This window comes from Musca autumnalis, unplaced genomic scaffold, assembly GCF_047663935.1.
Source record: "Musca autumnalis isolate F117 unplaced genomic scaffold, ASM4766393v1 scaffold_3, whole genome shotgun sequence".
Classification (NCBI taxonomy): Eukaryota; Metazoa; Arthropoda; class Insecta; order Diptera; family Muscidae; genus Musca; species Musca autumnalis.
The window spans coordinates 9658739-9677322 of record NW_027411866.1 but is presented as its reverse complement, the minus strand read 5'-3'; the positions used below and the strand labels follow the sequence as shown (position 1 = coordinate 9677322).

The window sequence follows — 18584 nt, the reverse complement described above, 5'->3', positions numbered from 1 at the left end:
GAAATCAATTCAGCTAACTTTTTCCACAGAAAAAGTCAATCCAGCTAATTTTTTCTACAGAAAATGTCAATTCAGCTAACGTTTTCTATAGAAAAAGTAAATTCAACTAACATTTTCTGTAGATAATATCAACTCAGCTGGCCTTTTCTACAGTAAAAGGCAATTCAGCTAACTTTTTCTATGGAAAAAGTCAATTCAACTAACTTTTTCCATGGAAAAAGTCAATTAAGCTAACTTTTTCTATAGAAAAAGTCAATTCAGATATCTTATTCTATGGAAAAAGTCAATTCAGTAAGTTTTCCTGTCAAAAAAGTCAATTCAGCTAACTTTTTCTATAGAAAAAATCTACTCAGCTAACTTTCAATTCAGCTTACTTTTTATAGAAAAAAGCCAATTAAGCTATCTTTTTGTATGGAAAACGTCAATTCAGGTAAGTTTTCTGAAGAAAATCCAATTCAGGAAACTTTTTCCATAGAAAAAATCAATTCAGCTAACATTTTTCTATGGAAAAAGGCAATTCAGCTAACTTCTATAGAAAAAATTAATTCAGCCAATCCCTTCTACAGAAAAAATCAATTCAGCTAACTTTTTCTATACAAAAAGTAAATGCAGCTAACCTTTTCTATAGTAAAAGCCAATTCAGCTAACGTTTTCCATAGACAAAGTCAATTCAACTAACATTTTCTATAGATAATGTGAATTCAGCTAGCTTTTTCTGTAGAAAAATTCAATTCAGCTGGCCTTTTCTATAAGAAAACCCAATTCAGCTACCTGTTTTTATGAAAAAAGAACAATTCAGCTAACTTTTTCTACGCAAAAAGTCAATACAGCTACAGAAACATTAACATTTTCCACGAAAAAAGTCAATTAAGGCAACTTTTTTCATAAAAACACACAATTATGCCAATTTTTTCTAGAGAAATTGTAAATTCAGCAATCTTTTTCTATAGAGAAAGTCACTTCAGCTAACTTTTTCCAGAGGCAAACTCTATTCAGTTAAATTTTTCTACAGAACAAATCTATTCAGCTAACTTTTTCCACAGAAAAAGTCAATTCAGCTAATTTTCTATACTAAAAGTGAATTCAGCTAACTTTTTCTATAGGAAAAGACAATTCCGTCCACTTTTTCTTAATAAAACATTTAATTCAGCTAACTTTATCTATAGAAGAAATCAATTAGCTAACTTTTTCCAAAGACAAGGTCAATTCAGCTAACTTTTTTAGAGAAAAAACACATTCAGCCAACTGTTTTAAAATTATTTTAAAGTTTTAATGACTTGTTCTTAACCTACGTAAACTTCCCGTTCTAACTGTTCAAATAGCTCTACACCTTTGGCTAAATCATTGCAAAAAGTTCTCATGCCTCACCCCTATGTAACAGCCGCAGTATGTGCGTGCCTGAAAATAGAGTTCGTGGTGTTTGAACATTAGAAACGACAACTAAACTTAACGTGCTTTTAATAATTTGCTGTTGCTGGTGGTTCTGTCTATCTATTGCATGTTTGTTCATAGAACGTTGTTTTACAGACGGACATACACACATATCTATTATGGAACACATTTCCACAATTATTGTTAACTGGCTGGGCTTAAACATAACTTTTTTTGTTTTGTTTTGGATCTCATTTTTTTTCGAAGTGACAACCAGTTGTTTTCATTTTTCTGTGCCAACTCTTGCTGCGGCTGGTGGTGGTGTTATTTGTTTTAGTTCGTTTTTGCTCCTTCTTGTCATTGCCGTTTCATTCTTCTATAATTATTTGTTTGTTTGTTTGTTTCACTGAAACAAGTGCCAGTAAAAATTGAGTGTTTGGCTTTGTTTTATTTTGTAATTGGCGATTTTCTAGTTAAAAAATTTTGTTTTTTTCAGTTTGGAACTTTGTTCCGCATTCTAAATTAATTTCTAGATATTTATGAAGAACATAGAATGTCAGAACTTTAATATATAATTAGTAGAGTGCTAATTAAACAACAACTATTATGAGAACAATTATGAGATCATAAACATGGCTGGTGACTGAGAATTGATTTATATTCTCACCCATTGAGTTTCCTATTAAGAGTGGTGATGTCATTAAACACAAAAATAAAATTTCACCCGAAATTGGTACTGAAAAAACGTTCAGGAGGTATTCGATCAAACAAAATCCTTATTCAGCTAGTGATTTTTCTATAGAGGAAGGTAATTTTTCTAGACACACACATTCAGCTAAATTTTCAGACAATTTTGCTATAGAAGAATTCTATTCAGCTAACTTTTTCTGAAAAAAACCAATTCAGCTAACTTTCTTTATGGAAAAATTAAATTCAGTTATTTTTTTATAAAAAAATCTGTTCAGCTAATTTTTTCCTATAGAAAAATTATATTCAGCTAACCTTTTATATAGAAAAAGGCAATTCAGCGTACTTTTTCTATGGATATTCAGCCAAATGTTTCATAAGAAAAATCAATTCAGCCAAGGTTTTCTAAAGAAAATGTCAACTCAATTAACTCTTTCTATAGAAAAATTTAATTCAGCAAACCATTTCTATAGAAAAATCCAATTCAACTAACATTTTTAAAGAAAAACTTTTTTATAGAAAAAGTCAATTCAGCTAACTTTTTCTATAAGAAAAGTTAATTCAGCTTTTAAGCTTTTTCCATAGAAAACATCAATTTAAGTATTTTTTCTAAAGAAAAAGTCAATTCGGCCAACACTTTCTTTAGCAAAAGTTATTTCAGCTAACTTTTTCTATAGAAAAAGTTAATTCAGCTAACTTGTTCTAAGAAAAATTTAATTCAGCTAACCTTTCCTGTAAAAAAGTCAATTTAGTTAACTTTTCAATAGGACAACTCTATTCAGCCCAATTTTTCTATAGAGAAACTAAATTCAGCTAACTTTTTCTATAGCAAAATCAATTCAGCTAACTTCTTCTATAGAAATCTCAATTCAGCTAACATCTTCTATAGAAAAATAAACTCAGTAAGCTTTTTCCATAAAAAGCTTAACTTTTTCTATAGAAAAAGTCAATTCAGCTAACCTTTTCTTCAAAAAAAGTCAATTCTGCAAACTTTTTCTTGTGAACATGTCAATACAGCCATTTTTTCAATGGGAAACAATTCAGCCACTGTGTTTGAAGAAAAAATCATTTCAGCCAACTTTTTCAGTAAAAATAGTCAATCGAAAAAGTCAATTCAGCAAACTTTGTCTATAAAAAACCAATTCAGCAAACTTCTTTTATAGGAAAAGTCCAGTTAGCCAAATTTGTCTATAGGAAAAGCCAATTCAGCTAAATTTTTCTATATAGAAAAACAATTCAGCTATCTTTTTCTATGCGAAAAGTCTATTCATATCTACTTTTCTGTAGAAAAAGTCAATTCAGTACACTTTTTCCACAGAAAAAATAAAGTCAGCGAAATTATTCCATAGAAAAAGTGAATTTTTCCAAGCTTTTTCTATAAAAAAGTAAATATAGCCAACTTTTTCTATAGAAAAACTCAAATCAGCTAACTTTTTCTATAGAAAACGGCAATGCAGCTAACATTTTCTCGTGAAAATGTCAATTCAGCTAACTTTTTCTATAGAAAAAGTCAATTCAGCTAACGTTTTCTATATAAAAAGTCAATTCAGCTAACTTTTTGTATAGAAAAAGTCAATTCAGCTAAATTTTTCTATAGAAAAAGTCAATCCAGCTACCTTTTTCTATAGAAAAAGTCAATCCAGCTAACTTTTTCCATAGAAAAATTCAATTCAGCTAACTTTTTCTATAGAAAAAGTCAATTCAGCTAACGTTTTCTATAGAAAAAGTCAATTCAGCTAACTTTTGCTATAGAAAAAGTCAATTCAGCTAACTTTTTCTATAGAAAAACTCAATGCAGTTTACTTTTGCAATAGAAAAAGTCAATCCAGCTACCTTTTTCTATAGAAAACAGTCAATTCAGCTAACTTTTTCTTTAGAAAAAGTCAATTCAGCTAAGTTTTTCTATAGAAAACATCAATGCATCTAACATTTTCTCGTGAAAATGTCAATTCAGCTAACCTTTTATATAGAAAAACTCAATTCAGCTAACTTTTTCTATAGAAAAAGTCAATTCAGCTAACGTTTTCTATAGAAAAAGTCATTTCAGCTAACTTTTTTTTATACCAAAATCAATTCAGCTAACTTTTTCTATAGAAAAAGTCAATTCAGCTAACTTTTTGTATAGAAAAAGTCAATTCAGCTAAATTTTTCTATAGAAAAAGTCAACCCAGCTACCTTTTTCTATAGAAAACAGTCAATTCAGCTAACTTTTTCTATAGAAAAAGTCAATTCAGCTAAATTTTTCTATAGAAAACGTTAATGCAGCTAACTTTTTCTCGTAAAATGTCAATTCAGCTAACCTTTTCTATAGAAAAAGTCAATCCAGCAAACATTTTCTATAGAAAAAGTCAATTCAGGTAACTTTTTCAATAGAAAAAGTCAATGCAGCTAACTTTTTCTCGTGAAAATGTCCATTCAGCTAAATTTTTCTCGTGAAAATGTCAATTCAGCTAACCTTATCTATAGAAAAGGTCAATTCAGGTAACGTTTTCTATAGAAAAGAGGAATATCTCACTGTTTTTTTTTTTAGTTCAGCAATCTTCTCCTATAATAATGTACATTCAGCTATCATTTCTATACCAAAAAATTTAATTCAGCTACTGTTTATTTGCAAATAATGTATGTGGTTTATATTTTGTTTACGATCTCGTTAAGTGCAAAACTTGTTAAAATAATTAGTGCGACGACAAATTCAAAACCAGTTAAGTTAAGCAAAACCTCACCCCCACCAAGCCATCAATTATTATGCCATAATAATTCTTTGTTATAAATTTGAAGCATTTAATTGGTTTTGGATGTGGGTCCGAGTGGAGCTAACTTCAATTAACTTTTATTTAGATACAACAATTTGTTTGTTTTCTTCAAAATAGTCAAGAGACCTTAAAAAACCAACAATCCGCACTTCCTTCCTTGCAATTAATAGCTCTAACGACGATTGTGGTTAACAAATAAGCAAGGCCCTTTTTTCAAGAAGTGGTTTCTGTGTCTTTATGTCTGAACTAATGAACTGCCTAACCGTTTTGTGGGCAATTGAACGGTAAATACTTTTCGTTATGGTTTCGATTGAAATTTGAGTAGCCTTAGTAAAGAAACGCTGGCAAAGATTTTATCTTTACTTCCTGCTGTTTCAAAGATCGTTTAACAAATCACAAAACAATTTTCAAAAAATTAAATCAAAAACCAAACACACTTTAGCCTTGACGATTGATCGAATTACTTGTGATTGCTTTTGAGCTTTAAGAATTCCCAATAGTAATTTTAAGAAATTATGACAAATTATTTGTCTCACTTTTTATAACCTGCTGTGCTTAATAATTGAGTTCCACAAAAAATTAATATTTTTTCTTCTTCCTCTTCTCTTTACAGGTATGTGTTCCAATTATTTCATCACCTCAAACAATAACTTCTTTTTTGTGGCGATTGGTTTGTTAGATATCTCATTTGTTGAACAAATTTTGGTTAATCATCAGCATTTACTTAGCTTTTAGCCACCAACTACCTACCCCACTCCACCAACATTCTAAACAAATGTCGTTTATAAGCTGTTTTGTTTGAAATGTCAAAATATCGTTTTTCATTTTGTTTGGCATTCAGCGATTACTTGAAAGACATTTTGTTTTGTTTGTTGTATTTTTCTACCAAGAGGTTAGAATTTGCTGCCAAGCCACCAACAATAGCAGCAAAAATCACCAATGGGGGCGATCATCGTACAGCACCACCATCACCACCACTTCCACTGTGGTCTAAAGGTTTGATTTATAAATCATAAACTATTTGTTATTTAATACCACATGACTGTAGTTTTTGTTGTTGCTCCTATTATCTTTTGTACATCAAAATCATTTTAAAGACCATTAAAAAATTCTTTGGAGATCTTTGTTGATCTGCTAATCCAATGAAGTCATTATTATATGGAGCTGAATGCACTTTAGAGAAACACCAAAGGGAAATATAACAAATTATATTAGAAAAAACCAGTTCAGCTAACTTTTTCATAATAAAACGTTCACTAAGATTGCATTTTCTATGGAAAAGGCAAATCTAGAAAGTTTTTCTGTGCTTAAATGCTATTCAGCCGACTAATTCTTCAGAAAGCAAACATTTTATATTGAAAAAGCCATTTCTGTAAACTTTCCCTACAGAAAAGTCAATTCAGCTCACTTTTTCTATAGCAAAAATCAATTCAGCTAACTTTTTCCATAGAAAAAGTCAATTCAGCTAACTTTTTCTATAGCGAAAATAAATTCAGCGAATTTTTTTCTATTGAAAATGACAATTCAGCTAACTTTTTCTGTTGCAAAAGTCAATTCAGCTAACTTTTTCTATAGCAAAAGTCAATTCAGCTAACATATTCTATAGAAAAAGTCAATTCAGCTAACTTTTTCCATAGAAAAATTCATTTCATCGAATTTTTTCTATTGAAAATGACAATTTAGCTAACTTTTTCTATTGCAAATGTCAAATCAGTTAACATACTCTATAGAAAAGGTCAATTCAACTTACTTTTCTCTAGATAAATTCAATTCAGCTAACTTTTCCCAAAGAACAAGTCAAATCAGCGAACTTTGTCTCTGGAAAAAGTATATTCAGCTAACCTTTTCTATAGAAAAAGTCAATTCAAATAACATATTCTACAGAAAAAGTCAATTCATCAAACTTTTTTTATACGAAAGGTCAATTCAACTAACTTTTTCTATAGAAAAAGTCAATTCAGCTAGCTTTTTCTATAGAAAAAGTCAATTCAGCTAACTTTTTCTATCGAAAATGTAATTTCGGCGATTTTTTTCTGTTGAAAATGAAAATTAAACTACCATTTTCTTAGAAAAGTTCAATTCAGCTAAATTTTTCTATAGGAAGAGTCAATTCAGTTAACTTTTTCCATAAAAAAGTCAATTCAGCTAACTTTTTCTATAGAAACAGACAATTCATCTAACATTTTCTATAGAAAGAGTCAATTCAGCTAACTTTTTCTATAGGAAGAGTCAATTCAGCTAATCTTTTTATAGAAATAGTCAATTCAGTTAACAGTTTCTATAGAAAAAGTCAATTCAGCTATATTTTTCTATATAAAAGGTCAATTCAGCTAACTTTTTCTATAGAAAATGTCAAATCAGTTAACATATTCTATAAAAAAAGGTAAATTCAGCTTACGTTTCTCTAGACAAATTCAATACACCTAACTTTTTCTATAGAAAAATCAATCCATCTAACTTTTTCTAAAGAATAAGTCAATTCAGCGAACGTTTTCTCGGGAAAAAGTATATTCAGCTAAACTTTTCTATAGAAAAAGTCAATTCAGCTAAATTTTTCTATAGAAAAAGTCAATTCAACTAACTTTTTTTGTAGAAAATGTCAATTCAGCTAACTTTTTCTATGAAAAAAGTCAATTCAGCTAACTTTTTCTATAGAAAACGTCAATTCAGCTAACTTTTTCTATCGAAAATGTCATTTCAGCGATTTTTTTCTGTTAAAAATGAAAATGAAAAATAAATTATCATTTTCTATACAAAAGGTCAATTCAGCTAATATTTCTATAGAAAAATTCAATTCAGCCAACTTTTCTAAAGACCAAGTCAATTCAGCAGGCATTTTCTGAAGACAAAGACAATTCAGTTAACTTTTTCTATAAAAATATCAATTCAGCTAACCTTTTCAATATAAAAATCAATTCAGTTAACATATTCTACAGAAAAAGCCAATTCAGCTTACTTTTCTATAGATAAATTCAATTCAGCAAACATTTTATATTGAAAAAATCAATTCAGCAAACTTTTTCCGTACAAAAATGTGAATTCAATGAACGTTTTCTGTAGAAAAAGTCAATTCAGCGATGTTTTCAATAGAAAAATTCAATTCAGCTAATTTTTTCTGCAGAAAAAGTCAATTCAGCTATCTCTTGCTACAGAAAATGTCAACTCAGCTATCTTTTTTGCATAAAAAGTCAATTCAGCTAACCGTTTCTATAGAAAAAGTCAATTCAGCAAACTTTTTTCATACAAAAATGCGAATTCAATGAACTTTTCTGCAGAAAAGTTGAATTCTGCGAACTTTTCAATAGAAAAACTCAATTCAGCTAGCATTTTCTGTAGAAAAACTCAATTCAGCCAACTTCTTCCGTACAAAAATGTGAATTCAACGAATGCTTTCTGTAGAAAATGTCAATTCAGCGAAGTTTTCAATCGAAAAAGTCGATTTAGCTAATTTTGTTTCTATAGAAAAAGTCAATTCAGCTAACTCTTGCTGTAGAAAATGTCAATTCAGCTATCTTTTTTTCATAAAAAGTCAATTCAGCTAACAGTTTCTATAGAAAAAGTCAATTCAGCAAACTTTTTCGATACAAAAATGTGAATTCAACGAACCTTTTCTGCAGAAAAGTTGAATTCTGCGAACTTTTCAATAGAAATACTCAATTCAGCTAGCATTTTCTGTAGAAAAAGTAAATTAAGCAAACATTTTCTATACCAAAATGTTAATTCAACGAACGAACAACGAACTATGTTTTTCTTCAGAAAAAGTCAATAAAATAATTTTTTATTCAAAAAAGGTCAATTCAGCAAACTGTTTCTGTAGAAAAAATTAATTCAGCTAAATGTTTTCATAGAAAAAAATCGATTATTCTAAGTTTTTCTATAGGAAAAGTTAATTCAGCAATCATTTTATATAGAATGTGTCTATTCAGCTAACCTTTTCCTTAGAAAAAGTCAATTAAACAACTTTTTATACATGAAAAGTCAATTCAGCTAATTATTTATATAAAAAAGTCGCGTCAGTAAAGTTTTCCTCTAGAAAAAGTCAATTCAGCTAGCATTTTCTGTAGAAAAAGTCAATTCAGCAAACTTTTTCCATACAAAAATGTGAATTCAACGGACGTTTTCTGCAGAAAAGGTCAATTCAGCGATGTTTTCAATCGAAAAAGTCAATTCAGCTAATTTTTTCTATAGAAAAAGTCAATTCAGCTAGCATTTTCTGTAGAAAAAGTCAATTCAGCTAACTTTTTTTGCATAAAAAGTCAATTCAGTTAACAGTTTCTATAGAAAAAGTCAATTCAGCAAAGTTTTTCTATACAAAAATATTAATTCGACGAACGTTTTTTGTAGAAAAGGTCATTTCAGCGAACTTTTCAATAGAAAAAGTCAATTCAGCAAATTTTTTCTCTAGAAAAAGTCAATTCAGCTAACTCTTGCTATAGAAAATGTAAATTCAGCTATATTTTTTGCATAAAAAGTCAATTCAGCTAACTTTTTTGCATAAAATGTCAATTCAGCTAACAGTTTCTATAGAAAAAGTCAATTCAGCAAACTTTTTACATACAAAAATGTGAATTCAAAGAACTTTTTCTGCAGAAAAGTAGAATTCTGCGAACTTTTCAATAGAAAAACTCAATTCAGCTAGCATTTTCTATAGAAAAAGGAAATTCAGCTAACTCTTGCTGTAGAAAATGTCAATTCAATTTTCTTTTTTGCATAAAAAGTCAATTCAGCTAACTTTTTTGCATAAAAAGTCAATTCAGCCAACAGTTTCTATAGCAAAAGTCCATTCAGCAAACTTTTTCTATACAAAAATATTAATTCAACGAATTTTTTCTGCAGAAAAGGTCAATTCAGCGAACTTTTCAATAGAAAAACTCAATTCAGCTAGCATTTTCTGTAGAAAAAGTAAGTTCAGCAAACATTTTCTTTACAAAAATGTTAATTCAACGAACTTTTTGTGTAGAAAAGTTCAATTCAGCGAACTTTTGAATAGAACATTTCAATTCAGCGAAAAGTCCTATAGAAAAGTCAATTCAGATAAGATTTTCTATTAAAAGTTCAATTCAATTCAGCTAACATTTTCTTTAGTAAAATTTAATTCGGCCAATTTTCTGAATAAAAAATAAATTCGACCAACTTTTTATTAAAAATCCCTTGTCCTATGGAAAAAATCCAAGTATTCAAGTTTTTCTCCAGGAAGTCATTTCAGCTAAATTTTCCTAAAGAAAACCATAATTCAGCAAACCTTTTTTATGAAAATGAAATTTTTCAGAGGAAAATCTCAAACCAGCTTCAGTCAAATCCGTTTATTCTTTGAAAAAAAAAAAAAACAAAAAATAATTTTGAAGTAAAACTGAATTCTCATTGTAATACAAAAGTCGCTGAATCAATTCATAGCGAACGTGTGTCTGTCTGTCGGTATTAACTTAGGTGATACGCTTGCTTTATTTTTATTGCCAAACATCCGCATAAACTCTACCATTAAGAACCCAACCATCGTAATGAAGCAATTTTGTGGCAGCTCAAACAGAATGCCATGACAAATTGTTCGGAAATACGTTTGTATGTGGGTTCGAGTGTTTCTCTTTTGTTTTCAAGGTTAACCTAGTTTTGTTAACAAATTGAATGTCTATTTTTAGTGAAATTTTAATTGCCACTAACGGCAGAAAGCTTCTAAATATGCTCTCCGACTCACTTTCATCTCCCAACAAAATTTTGGATTCTTGTTTCCAAAAACTATTAATAATCCATTATTACTTTCCTTGCACTACTAATTGCATTTCAGTATTATCTTATTTTCAATCACTTTCTCATCTTTTGCTTTGTTTTGAACTTCTAAAAGTCATTCTAAAGTTAAACGTTTATCATTTCCCCCAATAGCGGCACTGCAGCAAATAAGCAGAACAAATGAAAAGCTATTAACCCATTTCCAATTGTCTAAGTCTCATATTAAAACAATATTGTTGTGGCTTAGAGGGAGTACTACTTAATGGCCACAGTTTACCATCATTAGGGTCTATTGCTTGGAGCAAGCACCCCTTTGGCCCACTTGTGCATCAGCATTCGTGTAGGCAAGCAATTATGTTGCACATAATAGACTGCAAACACTCCTCAAAAGAAAGAAAGAAAAATATGACAAGAGCATGGAAAATGCATTCACACACACACACTCTCTCTATCTCTCTCCATCTCTCTACCAATACTTCATTCATTGAAGAAATATCTAATGTGAGTAGTGAATGGTCTTTGGATACCCATCCACAAAAGCTGACTAAGCAAAAGCCCACAAATGGCTGGCCAGACAATTCAATGCATCTGTCATCCATCTCCATCCATCCCGTCCATCATATCTAATGGCCATTGACTGAGAAAAAGTATTTTCAATCATACTTTGTTGCAATAAGAAAACCATAGAAAATTGTTGGAAAATTTTCTCGAAGCCAAAAGAAACGGAACAACTCGAAATGATTTTCCATTTAAGAAATGCGATAAAGATGCAATTCCCATCTTCTTGACATCAATACTCCAAAAATTAGTTTCCTATTGTTCGAATTAGACATTAATGGAATTATGTTCTTCTCCATTATTGTTATGTAGCCAACATTGTAGACAATGTACGATGAGTATGAATGTCATCAAATGAGATTCTTTTGTTGACAATTTGTTACGAAAGAAGCATGAAAATAAGGTCAAATGTAATGGAAAATAATAAATGGTTGGGAAAATATGAAAAGCTTTTTAAGGAATATTAGAAAAAAATAAAGAACTGCATTTTGCCATGGAAAATTATAGCTAAATGAATTGAGTTTTTCAATAGAAAATGTTAGCTGAATTGCCATTTTCTATAGAAAAAGTTAGCTGAATTGAATTTTTCCTATAGGAAGAGATGGCTAAAATCAGTTTTTCTCTAAAACAACGTTAGCTGAATTGATTTTATCAAAGAAAATGCTAGCTGAATTGAGTTTTTTGATTGATTTTATCAAAGAAAATGCTAGCTGAATTGAGTTTTTAAATAGTTTTCAAAGGTTAGCTGAATAGAGTTTTTCCAAAGAAAAAGCCAGCTGCAAGTTTTCTTAAAAAAACTTCGCTTAATTGGATTTTTCATTGGAAAATGTTAGCTGAATTGCATTTGTCCAACGAAAAAGTCAACTGAACTCAGTTTTTCCTCCAGGAAACGTTAGCTGAATTATGTTTTTTTTTTCCAAAAATTTGAACATTTGAACATAGAAAAAATTGTGTAAAACAGTTTTTTTTAACAGTTGGCTGATATGAGTTTTTCAATAGAAAAATCTAGCTGAATTGCCTTTTTCATTTGAAAATGTCAGCTGAATTGCATTTGTCCAAAGAAAAAGATTGCTGAAATCAGTTTTGTTCACTAGAAAACATTAGCTGAATTGAGAATTTCAAAGAAAATTCTAGCTAAATTGAGATTTCATGTAGAACATTTCAGCTGAATTGCATTTGTCCAAAGAAAATGATTGCTGAAATCAGTTTTTCAACTAGAAAACATTAGCTGAATTGAGTTTTTCTCAGAAAATTCTAGCTGAATTGAGTTTTTATGTAGAACATTTCAGTTCTTTCACCAGAAAACGTTAGCTGAATAGAATTTTTCAAAGAAAAAGCAAGCTTAATTGAGTATTTCTTTAAAAATATTTCAGCTGAATTGTATTTAAATATAAAAAAATTAAGCAGAAATAACAATTTTTGTAAGACACTGCCAGCTGAATTGAGTTTTTCTTAAAAACAACCCCGCTGAATTGGTGTTTTCTTTGGAAAAAAACAGCTGAATTAAATTTTTAATAGAAAAATGTCGCTGAATTGAGTTTTTTTCTATTGAAAAGCTTTGCTGAATCGAGTTTTTCTTTAATTGCAGTTGGACATAAAAAAGTTGTCTAAATTGGGTTTTCTAAGGTTAGCTGAATTGAGTTTTTAAATGGAAAATGCAAGCTGAATTGAGTTTTTTCCCAAAAAAACATCGTTGAATTGGTTTTTCATTAGGAAATGTTAATTAAGATGTTTCTCCGAAAAACCTTAGCAGAATTGATTTTTTTTTTCAAAAAAAAAATGCTTGTTGAATTGAGTTTTGCTTTAGAAAATCTCAGCTGAATTGCATTTGTCCAAAGAAAAAGTTAGCTGAATTCAGTTGTTTCCCTAGTAAACGTTAGCTGAATTGAGTTTTTTAAAAAAAGGACTAGCTGAATTGAGTATTTTTTTAGAAAATGTTAACTGAATTATATTTGAATATAGAAAAACTAAGCAGAAACTAAGTTTTTCTTAATAACAATCCCGCTGAATAGGTGTTTTCTTTGAAAAAAAAGCTGAATTCAATTTTTAATAGAAAGATGTTGCTGAATTGAGTTTTTTCAAATAGAAGAACTTTGCTGAATCGATTTCACGGAATTCAGTCTTTCTAAAGAAAACCAGCCTGACTTGTGTCTCGTATAGAAAAACTTAGTCAATTAGAGATTTTCCAACACTAAGATGAATCGTGTTCTTCTTTTTAAAACGTTAACTGAATTGAATGTTTTTCTAACTAAACGTTAGCTGAATTGACTTTCTCTACGGAAAAGTTCGCTGAATTGAGTTTTTATAGAGAAAAAGTTGGCTGAATTGTCTTTTTCTTTAGACAAATTTAGCAAAATTGACTTTTTCCGTAAAAAAATGTTAGCTGAATTGACTTTTTCTAAAGAAAAAGTTAGCTGAATAGACATTTTCTATGGAAAAAGTTCGCTGAATTGACTTTTTCTATAGAAAAAGTTAGCTGAATTGACTTTTTCTAAAGAAAATGTTAGCTGAATTGACTTTTTCTAAAGAAAAAGTTAGCTGAGTAGACATTTTCTATGAAAAAAGTTAGATGAATTGACTTTTTCTATAGAAAAAGTTAGCTGAATTGACTTTTTCTATGGAAAAAGTTCGCTGAATTTACTTTTCTATAGAAAAAGTTAGCTGAATTGACTTTTTCTAAAAAAAAATGTTAGCTGACTTGACTTTTTCCGTAAAAAATGTGGGCTGAATTGCATTTTTCCGTAGAAAAAGTTAGCTGAATTGACTTTTTCTCAAGAAAATGTTAGCTGAATTGACTTTTTCTAAAGAAAACGTTAGCTGAATAGACATTTTCTATGGCAAAAGTTCGCTGAATTGAGTTTTTCTATAGAAAAAGTTATCTGAATTGACTTTTTCTAAAGATAATGTTAGCTGAATTGACTTTTTCTAAAGAAAATGTTAGCTGAATTGACTTTTTCTAAAGAAAATTTTAGCTGAATTGACTTTTTCTAAAGAAAAAGTTACCTGAATAGACATTTTCTATGGAAAAAAATCGCTGAATTGACTTTTTCTATAGAAGAAGTTAGCTGAATTGACTTTTTTCTATAGAAAAAGTTTGTTGAGTTGACTTTTTTTATAGAAAAAGCTCGCAGAATTATCTTTTTCTATAGAAAAAGTTCGCTGAATTGACGTTTTTATAGAAAAGTTCGCTGAATTGACTGTTTCTATAGAAGAAGTTCCCTGAATTGACTGTTTCTATAGAAGAAGTTCGCTGAATTGACGTTTTTTTATAAAAAGTTTGCTGAATAGACTGCTTCTATAGAAGAAGTTCGCTGAATTGACGTTTGCTAAAGAAACAAGTAAAAAAGTATCAGTCGGCTTTGCCGACAGAGATATACCCTCAGCATGTGTATATTAAAAAATTTTTTCCCAAAATACGTATGTATTTAGGGGGTTTTAAAAATTTTGGATATTTGAACCGACAACAATGTTGATTAGGATTAAATTTCAAAAGTTTTGCGGAGGAGATACTAAAAGGAATGATCAACATTGACCGTTATGGAAGTGGATCTCCAGCCACAACATATGGTGCCTTAGGATGTTTTTACACTCTTCAGGCTGTTTGCTCAAGAAGTATGGACTTGCCCCTAAAAAACTTTTACCATCGTAATTGAGGCAACGAATGCAAGTTGTCTCAACAAAAATCAAAGTGATTCGATAGCAGGTCTTAAAGTGAACTTATCCGAAATTTTGTGTGGGAGGTACGGGATGGAGTGGACAAATATAGTCCATATTTGAACCTGATCTATATCTGGTAGATGTATTAGGATGTGTAAAGTATAGACCAATTTGGCAACTACCTTCAAGAGTTACCGTACGAACAATTTTTCCGAACATTTTGGAACTGTTGTGGGGGAGGTACCTGAAAGAGTGGACCGATATGGCTTATCTTCAAACTTAAACTATGTTTGGACAAAATATTACTAAGGCCAGATTTTGGACCGAATCGGCAGTTCCGTTCGAGAGTTATCTTGCGCTTCAACCACCTCACACGGTGTCATAGGGTTTTTTTGCAACTTTCAGGCTATTCTCTCGGGAAGTATGGTTTTGCCCCTGCTGAAACTTGTACCGTCGTATGGAGGGCAGTGAATACAAGCTGCTAAAACAAAAATCAAAGCGATTCGAGAGCTGGCCCTAAACTGAACTTTTCCGAAATTTTGTGTGGGAGGTACCCCAAGAAGTGGACCGATTGAGTCCATATTGAAACCTTATCTAAGTCTGGTACACGCTCTACGATGGGCAAAGTATGGACCAAATCGGTTACTCCCTTCAAGAGTTATCGTGCGCACAAATTTTCCGAACATTTTCGAACTTTTGTGGGGGAGGTACCCGAAGGAGTGGACCGATATAGCTCATCTTCGAACTTAAACTAAGTTTGGGTAAAATATTACGAAAGCCAAAATTTGAACCGAATCGGTTTATCCGTTCGAGAGTTATCGTGCGCTCCAGCCAGCCAGACAGACAGACAGACGGACGGACATTGCTCAATCAACTCCAAATTGTCTGAAACACATTTCGTCCAAACATACTTGGGGTCTAAAACCATTATTTCGATGAGGCACATTTTGCCCGTATGAAAGTGTATATACCCTTCATAGCCTAAAGGCTGAGGGTATAAAAACTCGTTGAATTGACTTTTCTTATAGAAAAAGTTAGATGAATTGACTTTTTCTACAGAAAAAGTTAGCTAAATAGACATTTTCTATGGAAAAGTTCGCTGAATTGACTTTTCCTATAGAAAAAGTTCGCTGAATTGACTTTTCCTATAGAAAAAGTTCGCTGAATTGACGTTTGCTAAAGAAAAGACTCGCTGAATTGACTTCTCCTATAGAAAAGTTCGCTAAATTGACTTCATCCACAGAAAAAGGCCGCTAAATTGGCTTATTCTACAGAAAAACTTCACCGAATTGACTTTATCTATTTAAAAAGTACGCTGAATTAACTGTTTCTATAAAAAAAAATTCTGTTAATTGACCTTTTCTGCGGGAAAAGTTCGCTGAATTGACATTTAATATAGACACATTTCGCTGAATTGAATTTTTATATATAAGTAATTGGCTTAATTGAATGTTTCTATAGAAAAAGTTTGCTGAATAGATTTTTCTATGGGAAAAGTTCGCTGAATTGACTTCTTCTATAGAAAAAGTTTGCTGAATTGACTTTTTCTCTAAAAAATGTTCGCTGAATTGACTTTTTCTATTGAGAAAGTTCGCTGAATTGACATTTTTGGTCAAAAAACGTTAGCGAAATTGACTTTTTCTATTGAAAAAGATTTCTGAATTGATTTGTTCTACAGAAAACGTTCGCCGAATTGACTTTTTCTAAAGAAAAAGTTAGCTGAGTTGACTTTTTCTATAGAAAAAATCGCTGAACTTACTTTTTCTATAGAATAAATTCTCTGAATTGACTTTTTCAATAGAAAATATTGGCTGAATTGACTTTTACTATAAAAAAGGTTGGCTGAATAAAAAATGTTATAGCAAATTGACTGAATTAACTTTTCCTATAGAATAATGTTAGCAGAATTTTAGTTATGGTACAGTCAGTGTTTTTTTTTTTTCTTAAAACATTCCGCAATTGTTTTCTGTTATTCTATCTTGTCTTGTTCCTATCAGCGTTTGCAATATCTTTTTAAGATCGCTAAGAAGATATGAATCTAGTTTGGCCAAACACCATCATAGACCGCTACAAGTAGAGCAGTATTCAATTAGGCTTAACTTTTAAAGCAAAATAATTTGAATAAAAAATAAATAAACAACAAGAAAAACAATGTTGCAAAAATTCTACAACAACAGTTTTGAAATATGAAGGCAATTGAGTTAAACAAAAATAATAAAAAAAACCTGGCTTAACATTTGCCTACTTGTTGTAATAAATTAAAATTCATCCAGCGTGTTGGTATTGGTTGGTGTTGAAGTATGCATGAACACTTCTTAATCTACTACGGACAAATGTACACGTTAGAGAACAACAACAATGTAGAAGTGTGTTTATGGTCAGATTAACAATAACTTGCTAAGTGACCATGCCGGCTAGTCCGTCTGTCTGTCCATCAAATTTGCCTATTAACTTCTAAGTCTTCATTTGTTGGCTATGGTTGGTCTTCTTTTTTTCCTAAGAGCCACCACATGTTTAGAATATCTGAGTGGCTTCATTTTTTTTCTAAAGCATGGTTGCATTATTTGCATGCCTTCTCACTCAGTCAATGTCTGCTGGTTTTTTGTTTTTTCAATAGACTTTAGTATTTGAAATTGGAAAATCGTATTGAAAACCAGCTATGGCGAAGACCATCATTGCAGTAAGTAAGGCCCGTACATGGCGGTGAATCAGTGGCTTACTTAGTTTGTGATTTAGAACATGTTTGATAATTGTTGATAAGTTTAAACAAAAACTCAAAACACAACTGCTGCTGTTACTGCTGACCCATACTCCTCTAATGGAAGTTGGCCATCAGCTGTTTGGTGCCAGTGCTCTAGAAATATTTCATTTTACATAATACCAGTTGGCATTGCATCACAGTTTAGTGCTACAATTACGTGATTTTGATTGCTAGATAACAAAGTCCAAACAAAAAAGAGAGAACATGATAAAAGCTTTCTAGAGAAATGTGCGTATGTACTATTTTAATTTCCTGCCCTCCAAAGAAGTTAGTTAGAGGCTAATTAAATGAAGCCATAAAAACTTAAACTTCTTTTTTGAAGATAACAAATCAAGTGCAAATGGCGAGGTTTGTTTTTTGTTAAACTTTGACCCCCAAAACCCCTCCCTCCCTGTTCACATAATTAAATTATGATATGCCATGATGATGATGGCTAACGTGACATTATGTCATATTTAGAATTTGTTACAATGTCATGCAACTGGGTTAGTCAGTCAGTCAGCTAAACCGACCGAGTGCAATTTAAATGCTTTTCTTTCAATGTTTATGATTTCCAAGGCTAAACAATGACACTTGCCACATTAAAAAACGCTAATGACAGTTGTAAAATGTGACCATAAAATCACTAACACGCTTTAACAGCCAACCCAACCCACAATGCATTAACATATGACCCTGGAAAGAAAGTCGGCTAATAGTGGCATTCACTTTCGTTGAGGAAAATGGAAAAACTTATATATTTTCAAACAGAAATGACAACTGGGAGTGCTTTTGCTATGGCAAAAAATACAAATTCTGATGTTTTTCTAAAGTGAAAGTGAATTCAGCTAGGTTTTTCTATAAAAAAGTCAATTCAGCTAGGGTTTTCTATAAAAAATTCAATTCAGCTAACTTTTTCTATAGAAAGAGACAATTCAGCTAATTTTTCCTATAGAAAATGGCAATTCAGCTAACTTTTCTTACCGAAAAAGTCAATTCAGCTAACTTTTCCTATAGAAAAAGTCAATTCAGCTAACTTCTCCTATAGAAACAGGCAATTTAGCTAACTTTTCGTACAGAAAAAGTCCGTTTAG

The 18584-nt window shown here is 30.7% G+C and overlaps 1 protein-coding gene and 1 long non-coding RNA gene across 7 annotated transcripts in view; both read left to right on the top strand.

Annotated features, from left to right (window-relative positions):
- DAAM (disheveled-associated activator of morphogenesis-like protein) overlaps positions 1–18584 on the top strand; it is a 290481-nt gene that overhangs the window by 229942 nt on the left and 41955 nt on the right. The window lies entirely within an intron of this gene.
- Positions 4965–5669, top strand: LOC141400116 (uncharacterized). The gene is made up of 3 exons (XR_012412083.1): positions 4965–5095; positions 5425–5481; positions 5540–5669. It is a non-coding gene; the product is annotated as an uncharacterized lncRNA (long non-coding RNA).